This window comes from Arachis ipaensis, chromosome B5, assembly GCF_059453495.1.
Source record: "Arachis ipaensis isolate K30076 ecotype BB chromosome B5, ASM5945349v1, whole genome shotgun sequence".
Lineage (NCBI taxonomy): Eukaryota > Viridiplantae > Streptophyta > Magnoliopsida > Fabales > Fabaceae > Arachis > Arachis ipaensis.
Genome location: NC_142440.1, coordinates 97,904,407 through 97,915,618, shown reverse-complemented (window position 1 = coordinate 97,915,618; position 11,212 = coordinate 97,904,407). Strand labels below are relative to the sequence as shown.

Below are 11,212 nucleotides of genomic sequence, written 5' to 3'. Positions count from 1 at the left end.
TTCTATGCTATTTTCCAACTCCCCGAACTCCCCTAAATAATTCAAAGCTACTCCTATATATACTACTCTTCTCATCTTCTAGTTGGTTCTTCAAGTCTTGGGCCTTTGGATCTTGAGTTTGAAGCAGTTCTCTTCTTCATTTGGGCTTGGCTTTACTTGCAGAGAGAAAGTGTGAAGTGGGCAAAGACTTTTGCTCAGGACGTTAGGGGTGTTAACGTTTAGTGAAAATATGAGTTCGAGAACGTTAGTGACAATCAACTTTCTCACTAACGTTTCCTAAGTAAAAGCCACGTTAACTTCAACGTTAGTGGCACAAACGTTGCCACTAACGTTGCCTCGAGGTCCTTCGCACACGTTATTGGGACTCAAATTTCCCAATAACGTTGAAAATCCCACTTTGCTCCTACGTTAGACCCCACCTTAACTTAGTTAACGTGGCTCTTTAACGTGGGCTTGCCATCCTTCGAGAACGTTAGTGACACTCAACATTGTCACTAACGTTCCAATGTGCCCCCATGTCTCACGTTAGAGTCCACGTTAACTAGGTTAACGTGGCTCTTTAACGTGGCCATGCTTAGCCATCCCCAACGTTAGTGACAATGTTGAGTGTCACAAACGTTGGCTCATTATTTACTCATCCACGTTAGCTTCCACGTTAACTAAGTTAACGTGGGAGTTAATGTGGCTCATAGTGGCTTGTGTGGTTCCTTCCAACGTTAGTGACAATGTTGAGTGTCACTAACATTGGCCATCACCTTCTTCTTTCACGTTTGCCTCCATGTTAACTAAGTTAACATGGAAGTTAACGTGGCTCCTTGGGGTTGTGTGGTTGCTTCCAACGTTAGTGACAATGTTGGGTGTCACTAACGTTGTCGACCACCCTTTCCTCTTCACGTTAGCTCCCACGTTAATCTAGTTAACGTGAGAGTTAACGTGGCATTGTGCACTTAGGCCAACGTTAGTGACAATGTTGAATGTTACTAACGTTTGCCTCCTTTCCCCCTTTTGACGTTAGAGGCCACGTTAACTAAGTTAACGTGGACTCTAAGGTGGCCACTTATGAGCATTGGCCAACGTTAGTGATAATGTTAAGTGTCACTAACGTTGGCTCAAATTCCCTTCTTCACATTAGAGTTCACATTAACTTAGTTAACGTGACTCTTAACGTGGGTAATGATGGCTTCGAGAGCGTTATTGGCAGTCACTTTTCTCATTAACTTTGCAAGTTACCTCCCATTCCTTGCTTCCTTTGGTCCTGAAATCAAGCAATAGAGTGCATCAAAGTTCTAGTCCAAGTCATGGGTAATGCAGCATACAATTTGTCACTAAATTCATGCAAAATCCTCATGAAATCATGTAAAATACACAATGTATGCTTGAATCCAGGTGTAAGTGAATATCTACCCAAAACTAGCTTATTTCCTAAGAAAATGCATGAAACTACCCTAAAAACAGTAAAAAAAAGGTCAGTGAAACTGGCCAAAATGCCCTGGCATCACAACACCAAACTTAAAGCTTGCTTGTCCCTAAGCAAGTACTGGAACAAGAGAATGATGAATGAAATGCCAAGAGAAATGAGTCATTATTGTGGAAGTCATGTCACTGATTTTATGGTGGTTTCATGCATAGCAACTTAGGTTCATTCCTGGCTTTCAGACCTTTATCATGCCCTACAATACTCACTTTGCTTACATCCCATGAGACTTTTATTCATTGATCCTTTTATTGTCATTTCAGAGCTTATTGGTGTCCTTCAGGCTAAGTGTTCTGTAAGGGGGCAACTCTTTAAGATAAGCTTTTAGCCAACACTCCCAAACCAGTTGGTTCAAGGTGCTAGGTGTTGAGACAACCCTAAGGACTTACTTGCTCAAGTCTCTCCCCCATACATGTACACCACAGGCATGTAGTTTATTCTTTTTCTTTACTTGAGGCCTTGGTGTCCAGCACCTCTTTGGGTTACTAAATGTTCTGTGGTGAGGGTTACTCTTGATAGTGGACTTTCAGCTGATAATCCCGAGTTAGTTAACCCAAGTTACCAAGTGATAAGGCACTCCTAAGAACTTATTCATCCAAGTAGATCCCTCACACAGGAACACCACAGACACATGCCTCAAGATTTAAAACCATTGGTGCCTAGCCATATTGCTTACTTTTTTTCTTTTATTCCTCAACCTTGATTGTTCTTTCCCTTTTTCTTATTAGGATCTTCTTACTTAGCTAGTCTCATGGGGTGTGTCTCAAGCATAGTATTCATGACAGATAGTTGTCTTCCCACCTTGTGGTTGAACCAACTTAGCTAACTTATGACCATACCACAAACTCATGGATTTACTCCCTAGTATGAACTCTTCTCTGGTCTTTTGAAAACAATCATTCTCTTTTTATTTGATTCAAAAGGGACAAGCATACAAGTAAGTAAAGAAATGGTGCAGTAACATAAAGACCAGCACACAAAGACTTTCTTCAATACCAAAAACTTAAAAGACAGAATTGAAAAAGGTTTAAACATAACATGGAAGCAAGTTCTATTTCATACAAGATCTTCCTTATTTAAAACATAGAGAAAGATGGAACAAAGAAGGAACTCCACCACCTTTTACTCTTGTGGTCGTCCATGCTCTTTTTCTTGCTTGTCCTCCTTGTTTCCTCTTGCATTTCCTCGCATCCGTGCCAATCTTGCTTGCTTCCAATCCTCAAGTGCCTTCCTCACTGACTCATGACTCTCTTCCACCCTTTGTCTTTTCTCTCGTGCTAATTCATCCTTCATTTCTTCATACCGGGCTATTCCTGGATGCAATATTGGCAGCTGTCCTACTAAGTAGCCGAGCCTGGCTTGAGTGTTTATGTGATGTCCTGTCTCGCTCATGTAAACTCCTTCTGCGAATGTCCTTTGCTCGTCCAATAGTTCTGCCTATTCTATTTGTCTTCGATGCATCTCATGTATGTGTGCCCCTTGATGTGCTTGGATGTCGATTAGCCTCTGGGTGGATTCTTGTTGCTCATTTTGCCTTTGTTCCATCCTGTTGAATGTTTCTCCCCATTGTTGTCCTTGACTTAGTTGCTGTTCCATCATTTGCCTTTGCCACTCACCTTGCTGAGTCATCCATCTTGAGAGTGCTTCCTCTTGCTGCCCCATCATCTGTAGTTGAAGCTCTTTCTGTGCTCCTTGGCTTTCCAAATATTGTCTAGACAAGCCATCAATGGCTTCCTGCAATTGGTGCATGTCCAAGGTCTGTTGTGCTTGCCCCTCTAAGACTTGTCCTTCCATTACTTGAGGGGCTGTCCTCTTCCTTTGCTTCCGTTGAGGCAGGGGGGATGCTGCAGCATTCATCCTTCGTACAGTTATTGGGATGCCTTCCTTTATCCACATGGGATCCTCATCTTCAAAAACCACCCCAGCTTTCTTGCATATTCGGTAAATAGTGCTGGGGTAACCTAACGTTCCTCTTGAGTCACTTTTCTCTGCCATCTTTCTAATGTCTTCAGCTATGAGTTCATGAACCTTGATTTCTCTTCCCTTCAGTATACAATGCACCATCGTGGCTCTCTTGACATTCACCTCCGAGTTGTTTGCAGCTGGGAGAATAGACCTTCTCACTAGCTCAAACCACCCCTTGGCTTCAGGAGTGAGATCTGTTCTCTTGATGAACTTTGGTTTCTTTCCGGCACCCCTTTCCCAGTCAGCTCCGGGTACACAAATGTCTCGCAAAATATGGTCATAATTGGGGTTGTCCAATCTTGAGTGATAACTTTCTTCTTCAAACTATATAGACCGTAGCTTCAGTGCCCTCATGACACTCATGGGACCAAAATCCACCATCTTTCCTCTCACAAAGCTTGTATATGACTCATCTTTCTTATCATATCGGACCGCATTTGTATAAAATTCTCTTATGAGATTTGCATTCACCTTAGTGACAGGGTCAGTGAGGATCTCCCATCTTCTCTTTTCTACCTTCTCTATGATTTCAGGACACTCAGTTTTCTTCACTTGAAATCCTAGCTCGTAAATGATTTCCTTGTCAACCATCCACCCGTATTGCAATGCATGATGCAAGCTTCTAAATCTCTTTTCGTCATACGGGTGCTGCTCCATGGGTTCCTTTCCCTTCCTTCTTTTAGAACTCGAAGACACCATGAATGATAGTTAATATGTGAAGGTGGTAAAGTTGTGGAGACTTTTGGTTGTTTAGGGTTTTATTGCAATAAAGAGAGTGAGGGGGAAATGTTTGTAATGGAGTAAGGAGTTTCTTGTACCGAAATGAAGAGTTGTGAAGAGTGGGTGATGACCATGAAGGTGGGTACGGAATAAGGGTCATATATAGGGACGTTGTGAGAGAATGGAGGGTGTGGATTGATGGAGTGGTTACTTGATGGACGGTTGGGGTTATGCATGGACAAAAGACAAGGATTATCACTTTATGATGGAGATTGCTCGGTCTTTTAGAGGTCCCATTTTTCCAATGTTGCATGGCAACATTTTCCAATGTATTCCCTTTTTAGAACAAGTGTGTAGCCCCTCCTTTTGTGGTGTCCAATCCTTCTTTGTTTAGTTGTCCAATCCATCCCTTTTAATGCTTTTTTTCTTTTCCTATAAAGATAAAATAAGAAAAGTAAGACATAATATCAAAAAGACAATTTAGCCTTTACGGCTATAATTAATAAAAAAAAAATTAGATTGTTTATTTATGAACTCCAACTAACTAACTAAGTGTGTATCCCTTTATGCATTTTGGTGGCACCATGGGGTGACACCAAACTTAGTTTGAAGCATTTTGATGAAAAGTTTTGTTCAAATCTCCCAAGACTAGCATGCATCTTGGTTTGCTTTGAACACCAAACTTGTTCCTCATTATATACTGCACAATAAGGAGTTCACCAAGTTTGGGTTGGAATTTATGAATATTGACTTATTCACTAGTAAAAGCTAATAAAACATGGGTTGCCTCCCATGAAGCGCTTCTTTAGCGTCACTAGCTTGACGTTTCTTCTTCATCAGGGAGGTTGATAATGCTTCAAGTCCTCCCCTCTTGCCTTGGACTTATATCCATTGGTTGTATCAATGATCTCTACATGTTCCAAGGAGAGGACTCTATTAATAGTGAAGACCTTAGGTAACTGAGATGGTACAGTGGGGAGATTAGGGGGGATATCTGGGAAGTAAGCTGAGATCACTTTATCTCCTGGAGAGAAGTCTTCCGTAGGGATCTTCTTGTTCCTCCACCCCCTTGGTACCTTCTTCTTTGTTCCTTTTGATGTTGCCTTACTCTTGGTGACTTCTTCTAAGGGAATTTTGTTGTTGTGTTCACATGCCTCTGGTGGTTTAGGTTCCTCCAACTTCTCCTTGAGCTGTGACAATGGCTGTTTGCCTTGTTCCTCATGCAATGGGGTTTTAGGATGTTTTGGTGGTGCATCAGTGCTTGTTTCCTCTGTCAGCATCTCAGTATGATCATTGCTTGGTTCTTTATTTTCTTGGTCAGCTTCTTGGGAGAGTTTGAAGACATTGAAGCTGAGTTGCTCATCATGGATCCTCAATATTAGCTCTCCTCGCTCCACATCTATGAGTGCTCTGGCTGTAGCTAGGAATGGTCTTCCCAATATGATTGGGTGAGTGTGACTCTCTTCCATGTCCAAGATGACAAAGTCTATGGGAAGAAAGTATTTCCCCACCTTTAACAACACATTTTCCACCACTCCTATTGCTTGTTTTTGAGTTTTGTCAGCCAGCCTGATGACCACATCTGTGGGCAATATCTCATTGATCTGCAGTCTCTTCACCAGGGCTAAGGGCATTAAGTTGATGCTTGCTTCCAAATCGCAGAGTGCTCTATCAAACATTGTTTCTCCTATGGCACAGGGGACATGAAAACTCCCTGGATCTTTTCTTTTCGTAGGCAACTGCGGTTGAATGAGGGCACTGCACTCCTTGTTCATCACTATAGTTTGGCTTCCCTTGAGTGAGCTTTACCTAGGAAGCAGCTCCTTCATGTACTTGATGAATGCAAGCATTTGTTAGATAATCTTAATGAATGGTATGTTCACATGCAGAGATGCAACACAAGTCCAGAAATCTTGAGTATATTCTCTTCTCCACAGCACCATTGAGCAGCTAGGGAAAAGGTGCATAGAGTCTCAGCAGCTCCTATTTTGATATTTCTGGTTCTTGGTATTCTTTTCCCTCCTCCTCTGTTGAGGTATCTTCAGGTTGTTCTGACAGCTTGATTGGCTTGTCCTCAATCTCCTTATCACTTTTAGTGACCATCTTGCAATATTTCCATCTTACTTTCTTTGTTTCACCTCTAGGATTCTTCTCTGTGTCACTTGGGAATCCATCTGTGGCTTTGGGAATTTGCTCAGAGAGATATCCTACTTGAGATTCCAACCTCTTGATTGTGTCTCCCTGGTTCTTGAAACTGGCTCGCACTTCCTCCTTGAACACCTTGTTGTCTTGGATATCCTTGCATATGCCTTCAAGTAGATTTTCAATCCTTGAGATTCTTTCATCAAATGATGATAGGTCAGGTTGAGGAGGGTTATTCTGGCTTTGATATGAATGTGGAGAGGTGTTGTTTTTGGGATGTTGATATGGTCTAGATGTGAAGTGTTGGTGGGCTGCATTGTTTGGATTTGGGCGTCTTTGATCAAGGCTTTGGTCTTGTTGATTTTCCCACCCAAAGTTTGGGTGATTCCTCCATCCAGGGTTGTAAGTCTTGGAGTATGGATCATGGTTCTGCCTAGGTGAATTCCCAATGTAGTTGGCTTGCTCCTGACTACCCTCTGCTTCCTCAGTCACTCCTTCTTGGGTTGTTGACGAAGTGGAGATTGCTTCTACTTGGTTCCTCTCCATCTTCTTGGTGAGGTCAGCCAGTTGCTGGGTAATGAGCTTGTTTTGGGCCAGCAGAGCATCTACATTGTTTAGCTCTATTACTCCTCTTGTGTTCCCTCTTTCGAAAGCATAGAAGTAGTCGTTCTCTGCTACTGTTTCAATGACATCTATGGCTTCCTCAATAGTCTTCTTCTTGTTCAAAGATCCTCCGGATGAATGGTCTACGGCCTTCTTTGACTCATAAGAGAGCCTTTCATAGAAAATGTGCAGCTGCACCCATTCATTGAACATATCTGGTGGGCACCTCCTTGTTAGGTCTTTAAACCTCTTCCATGCTTCATATAGAGTCTCACTATCTTGTTGTCTGAAAGTTTAGACCTCAGCTCTCAGCCTATTGATTCGTTGAGGAGGGTAAAATCTTGCTAAGAATTTGTTCACCACGTCTTTCCAAGTTGTCAAGCTTTCCCTTGGGAAAGATTCCAGCCACTTGGCTGCCTTATCCCTGAGTGAAAATGGAAATAAGAGCAGTCTATAGGCGTCAGGATGAACACCACTAGACTTCACTGTGTCACATATTCTCAGGAAGGTGGTTAAATGTTGATTTGAGTCCTCTTGGACACTTCCTCCGAACGAACAGTTGTTCTGCACAAGGGTGATGAGCTGTGGCTTCAGTTCAAAATTGTTGGCATGGATGGTTGGCTTTTGAATGCTACTTCCATAGTTTTCTGGGTTTGGATTGATATAAGAGCCTAAAACTCTTCTATCCTCCCCAGTATGATTTGCTCGACCTCTTCCACCATGGTTGTGAGCCTCTTCTTCATGATGGTTTTCCATGTTTTCTTCCATGTTTGGTTCAAAGTATTCCTCAAAGTGTTCCTCCTCTTCTTCAGCACCAACTACACGTTTGTCTCTTGCCTCCCTCCGTAGTCTAAGGAAGGTTCTCTCAGGTTCAAAATCAAAGGAAGTTGAAGCCCTGCTTCTTCTCCCTGTCATACAACCAACAAGTACAAGCAAAGAGAATAGGTGCAGAAAGTATATCTGTCAGAATTACTGTTAGTGTCAGTGATGCAATATATCAAACAGTTAGTGGGTTAGTGAGATGAATAGTAAATAACAAAGAAAAAGTGGGGGGAAAGGAAGAAATTAACTAAAACAGGAAGTAAATAACTCAAACAGAAATTTAAATCAAACAAAAATAAAATGCTCAATCTAGTTATCCTCCAATCTAATCATTGTTGATGCACAATCAATCCCCAGCAACGGCGCCATAAACTTGATGCACGGAAAACTTGTCTCATAACAAATTTCCTTCGGCAAGTGTACCGAATTTGTCGTCAAGTAAAAACTCACAATAGAGTGAGGTCGAATCCCACAAGGATTGATTGATCAAGCAAATTTAATTAGAGGAATATTCTAGTTGAGCTAATCAGGAATTAAGTTGAGAATTGCAGAAAATTAAATGGCGGAAAAGTAAATGGCAGAAAGTAAATTGCAGAATCTTAAATGGAAATGGGGGAATTGCTCATAAATGTAAATGACAGAAATTAAAGAGAATGGATAAGATCAGAAATGGGGAGTTCATTGGGCTTAGGAGATGTTGCATTCTCCGGATCAATCTCATTTACATCTCTTCCTCAATCAATGCACTTATTGATCTCCTTGGCAATCTTAAGTGATTGAATTACAATTTCTTGTAGTTCAATCTCTCAAATCTTGATCAATAGCCAATTCCTTGGTCAATTGCTCATGAGAAGAGATAAAGTATGGTCACTGATTATACCACATGCATTTCCCAAATCAAGCATTGAGAGGATTATAGTCACATATCCATCCAAACCCAATTTGGTCCAGCATGAGAAAGCATTTCTAGCTTGATCTCTTCATTCCTCTTCCAAGGTTCAGAAGAGATCCAAGTATGAATAGTTTCTTTTCTAAAACAACTACCCAATTGGATGAAGATCGAAAGCTTTCAAGTAAAATCAAGAGCAAAGATAAAAGAAGAATAATGAAAACTAGTATTGATCCATCAAATTACAACAGAGCTCCCTAACCTAATGAAAGGGGTTTAGTTGTTCATAGCTCTGGAAAATGAAAACAAAGATGGAGAATACATGATGAAAACTAGAAGAGCAAAGAAAGTAAAATACAGGAAGTAGTTATATGCTATTTTCCAACTCCCCGAACTCCCCTAAATAATTCAAAGCTACTCCTATATATACTACTCTTCTCATCTTCTAGTTGGTTCTTCAAGTCTTGGGCCTTTGGATCTTGTGTTTGAAGCAGTTCTCTTCTTCATTTGGGCTTGGCTTTACTTGCAGAGAGAAAGTGTGAAGTGGGCAGAGACTTTTGCTCAGGACGTTAGGGGTGTTAACGTTTAATGAAAATATGAGTTCGAGAACGTTAGTGACAATCAACTTTCTCACTAACGTTTCCTAAGTAAAAGCCACGTTAACTTCAACGTTAGTGGCACAAACGTTGCCACTAACGTTGCCTCGAGGTCCTTCGCACACGTTATTGGGACTCAACTTTCCCAATAACGTTGAAAAGCCCCCTTTGCTCCTACGTTAGAGCCCACCTTAACTTAGTTAATGTGGCTCTTTAACGTGGGTCTGCCATCCTTCGAGAACGTTAGTGACACTCAACATTGTCACTAACGTTCCAATGTGCCCCCATGTCTCACATTAGAGTCCACGTTAACGAGGTTAACGTGGCTCTTTAACGTGGCCATGCTTAGCCATCCCCAACGTTAGTGACAATGTTGAGTGTCACTAACGTTGGCTCATTATTTACTCATCCACGTTAGCTTCCACATTAACTAAGTTAACGTGGGAGTTAACGTGGCTCATAATGGCTTGTGTGGTTCCTTCCAACGTTAGTGACAATGTTGAGTGTCACTAACGATGGCCATCACCTTCTTCTTTCACGTTAGCCTCCACGTTAACTAAGTTAACTTGGAAGTTAACGTGGCTCCTTGGGGTTGTGTGGTTGCTTCCAACGTTAGTGACAATGTTGGGTGTCACTAACGTTGTCGACCACCCTTTCCTCTTCACGTTAGCTCCCACGTTAATCTAGTTAACGTGAGAGTTAACGTGGCATTGTGCACTTAGGCCAACGTTAGTGACAATGTTGAATGTCACTAACGTTTGCCTCCTTTCCCCCTTTTGACGTTAGAGGCCAAATTAACTAAGTTAACATGGACTCTAACGTGGCCACTTATGAGCATTGGCCAACGTTAGTGATAATGTTAAGTGTCACTAACGTTGGCTCAAATTCCCTTCTTCACATTAGAGTTCACGTTAACTTAGTTAACGTGACTCTTAACGTGGGTAATGATGGCTTCGAGAGCCTTATTGGCAGTCACTTTTCTCATTAACTTTGCAAGTTACCTCCGATTCCTTGCTTCCTTTGGTCCTGAAATCAAGCAATAGAGTGCATCAAAGTTCTAGTCCAAGTCATGGGTAATGCAGCATACAATTTGTCACTAAATTCATACAAAATCCTCATGAAATCATGTAAAATGCACAATGTATGCTTGAATACAGGTGTAAGTGAATATCTACCCAAAACTAGCTTATTTCCTAAGAAAATGCATGAAACTACCCTAAAAACAGTAAAGAAAAGGTCAGTGAAACTGGCCAAAATGCCCAAAAAGAAATTTCTTACTTTAACCAAGTAGTAACTAAATGCACAAAATTATACGAACATGCAATCAAATATGCAGATGCAACAATGAACAAATAAAGAAAATAAGACATTGGTGTTGAGAAGAAAATAACTAACCCATGGAGATCGGTATCGACCTCCCCACACTTAAAGATTGCACCGTCCTCGGTGCATGCAAAGATGTGCAGGTGGACGGGCTGCTACAACTGATGCTTTTCTCTAGAGATTGTGCAGATGGACTTGTCTGTCTCCCATTTTAGAAGTTTTCCTTTTCCCTTCTTTGGTGGCCAGCCTGAAAGAAGAGGAAAAAGAAGAAAAAGTAACCCAGAAATAAAGATAAGAAAATAAATAAATTCTGGGTGGGTTAATGCCAAATAATGGGGGTCTTAATTACATGGTAGCTACAACATGCAAGTGAGAAAACAATAGAAGCACATGGCATACCAGTGGTGAAAAATTTGCAATAAAAGGGAGGAATGTGGGTAATGAAACACAGTATAAGTTCATATCAATGCAAAAAGGAGCACAGGTATAAAAGATTGGAATTGATTTAAATAATATTACCCAATCAGAATAAAACAAGTCACTAATCACCTAAAATAATACAAGAGAAGATGCAACAGTTAAATAAAAAAATTTAACACCAACGGAAAAATAATAAAATTAGAAAAGAAAATAAAAATATGCACAAATTAAAATGCAGTGAATGAAAGTATACAAATT

The 11,212-nt window shown here is 41.0% G+C and overlaps 1 non-coding gene across 1 annotated transcript; it reads left to right on the top strand.

Annotated features, from left to right (window-relative positions):
* Positions 1-7,112: 7,112 nt before the first annotated feature.
* LOC148565094 (small nucleolar RNA R71) lies at positions 7,113-7,219 on the top strand. The gene has a single exon (XR_015884811.1). It is a non-coding gene; the product is annotated as a small nucleolar RNA R71 (small nucleolar RNA).
* Positions 7,220-11,212: the final 3,993 nt, after the last annotated feature.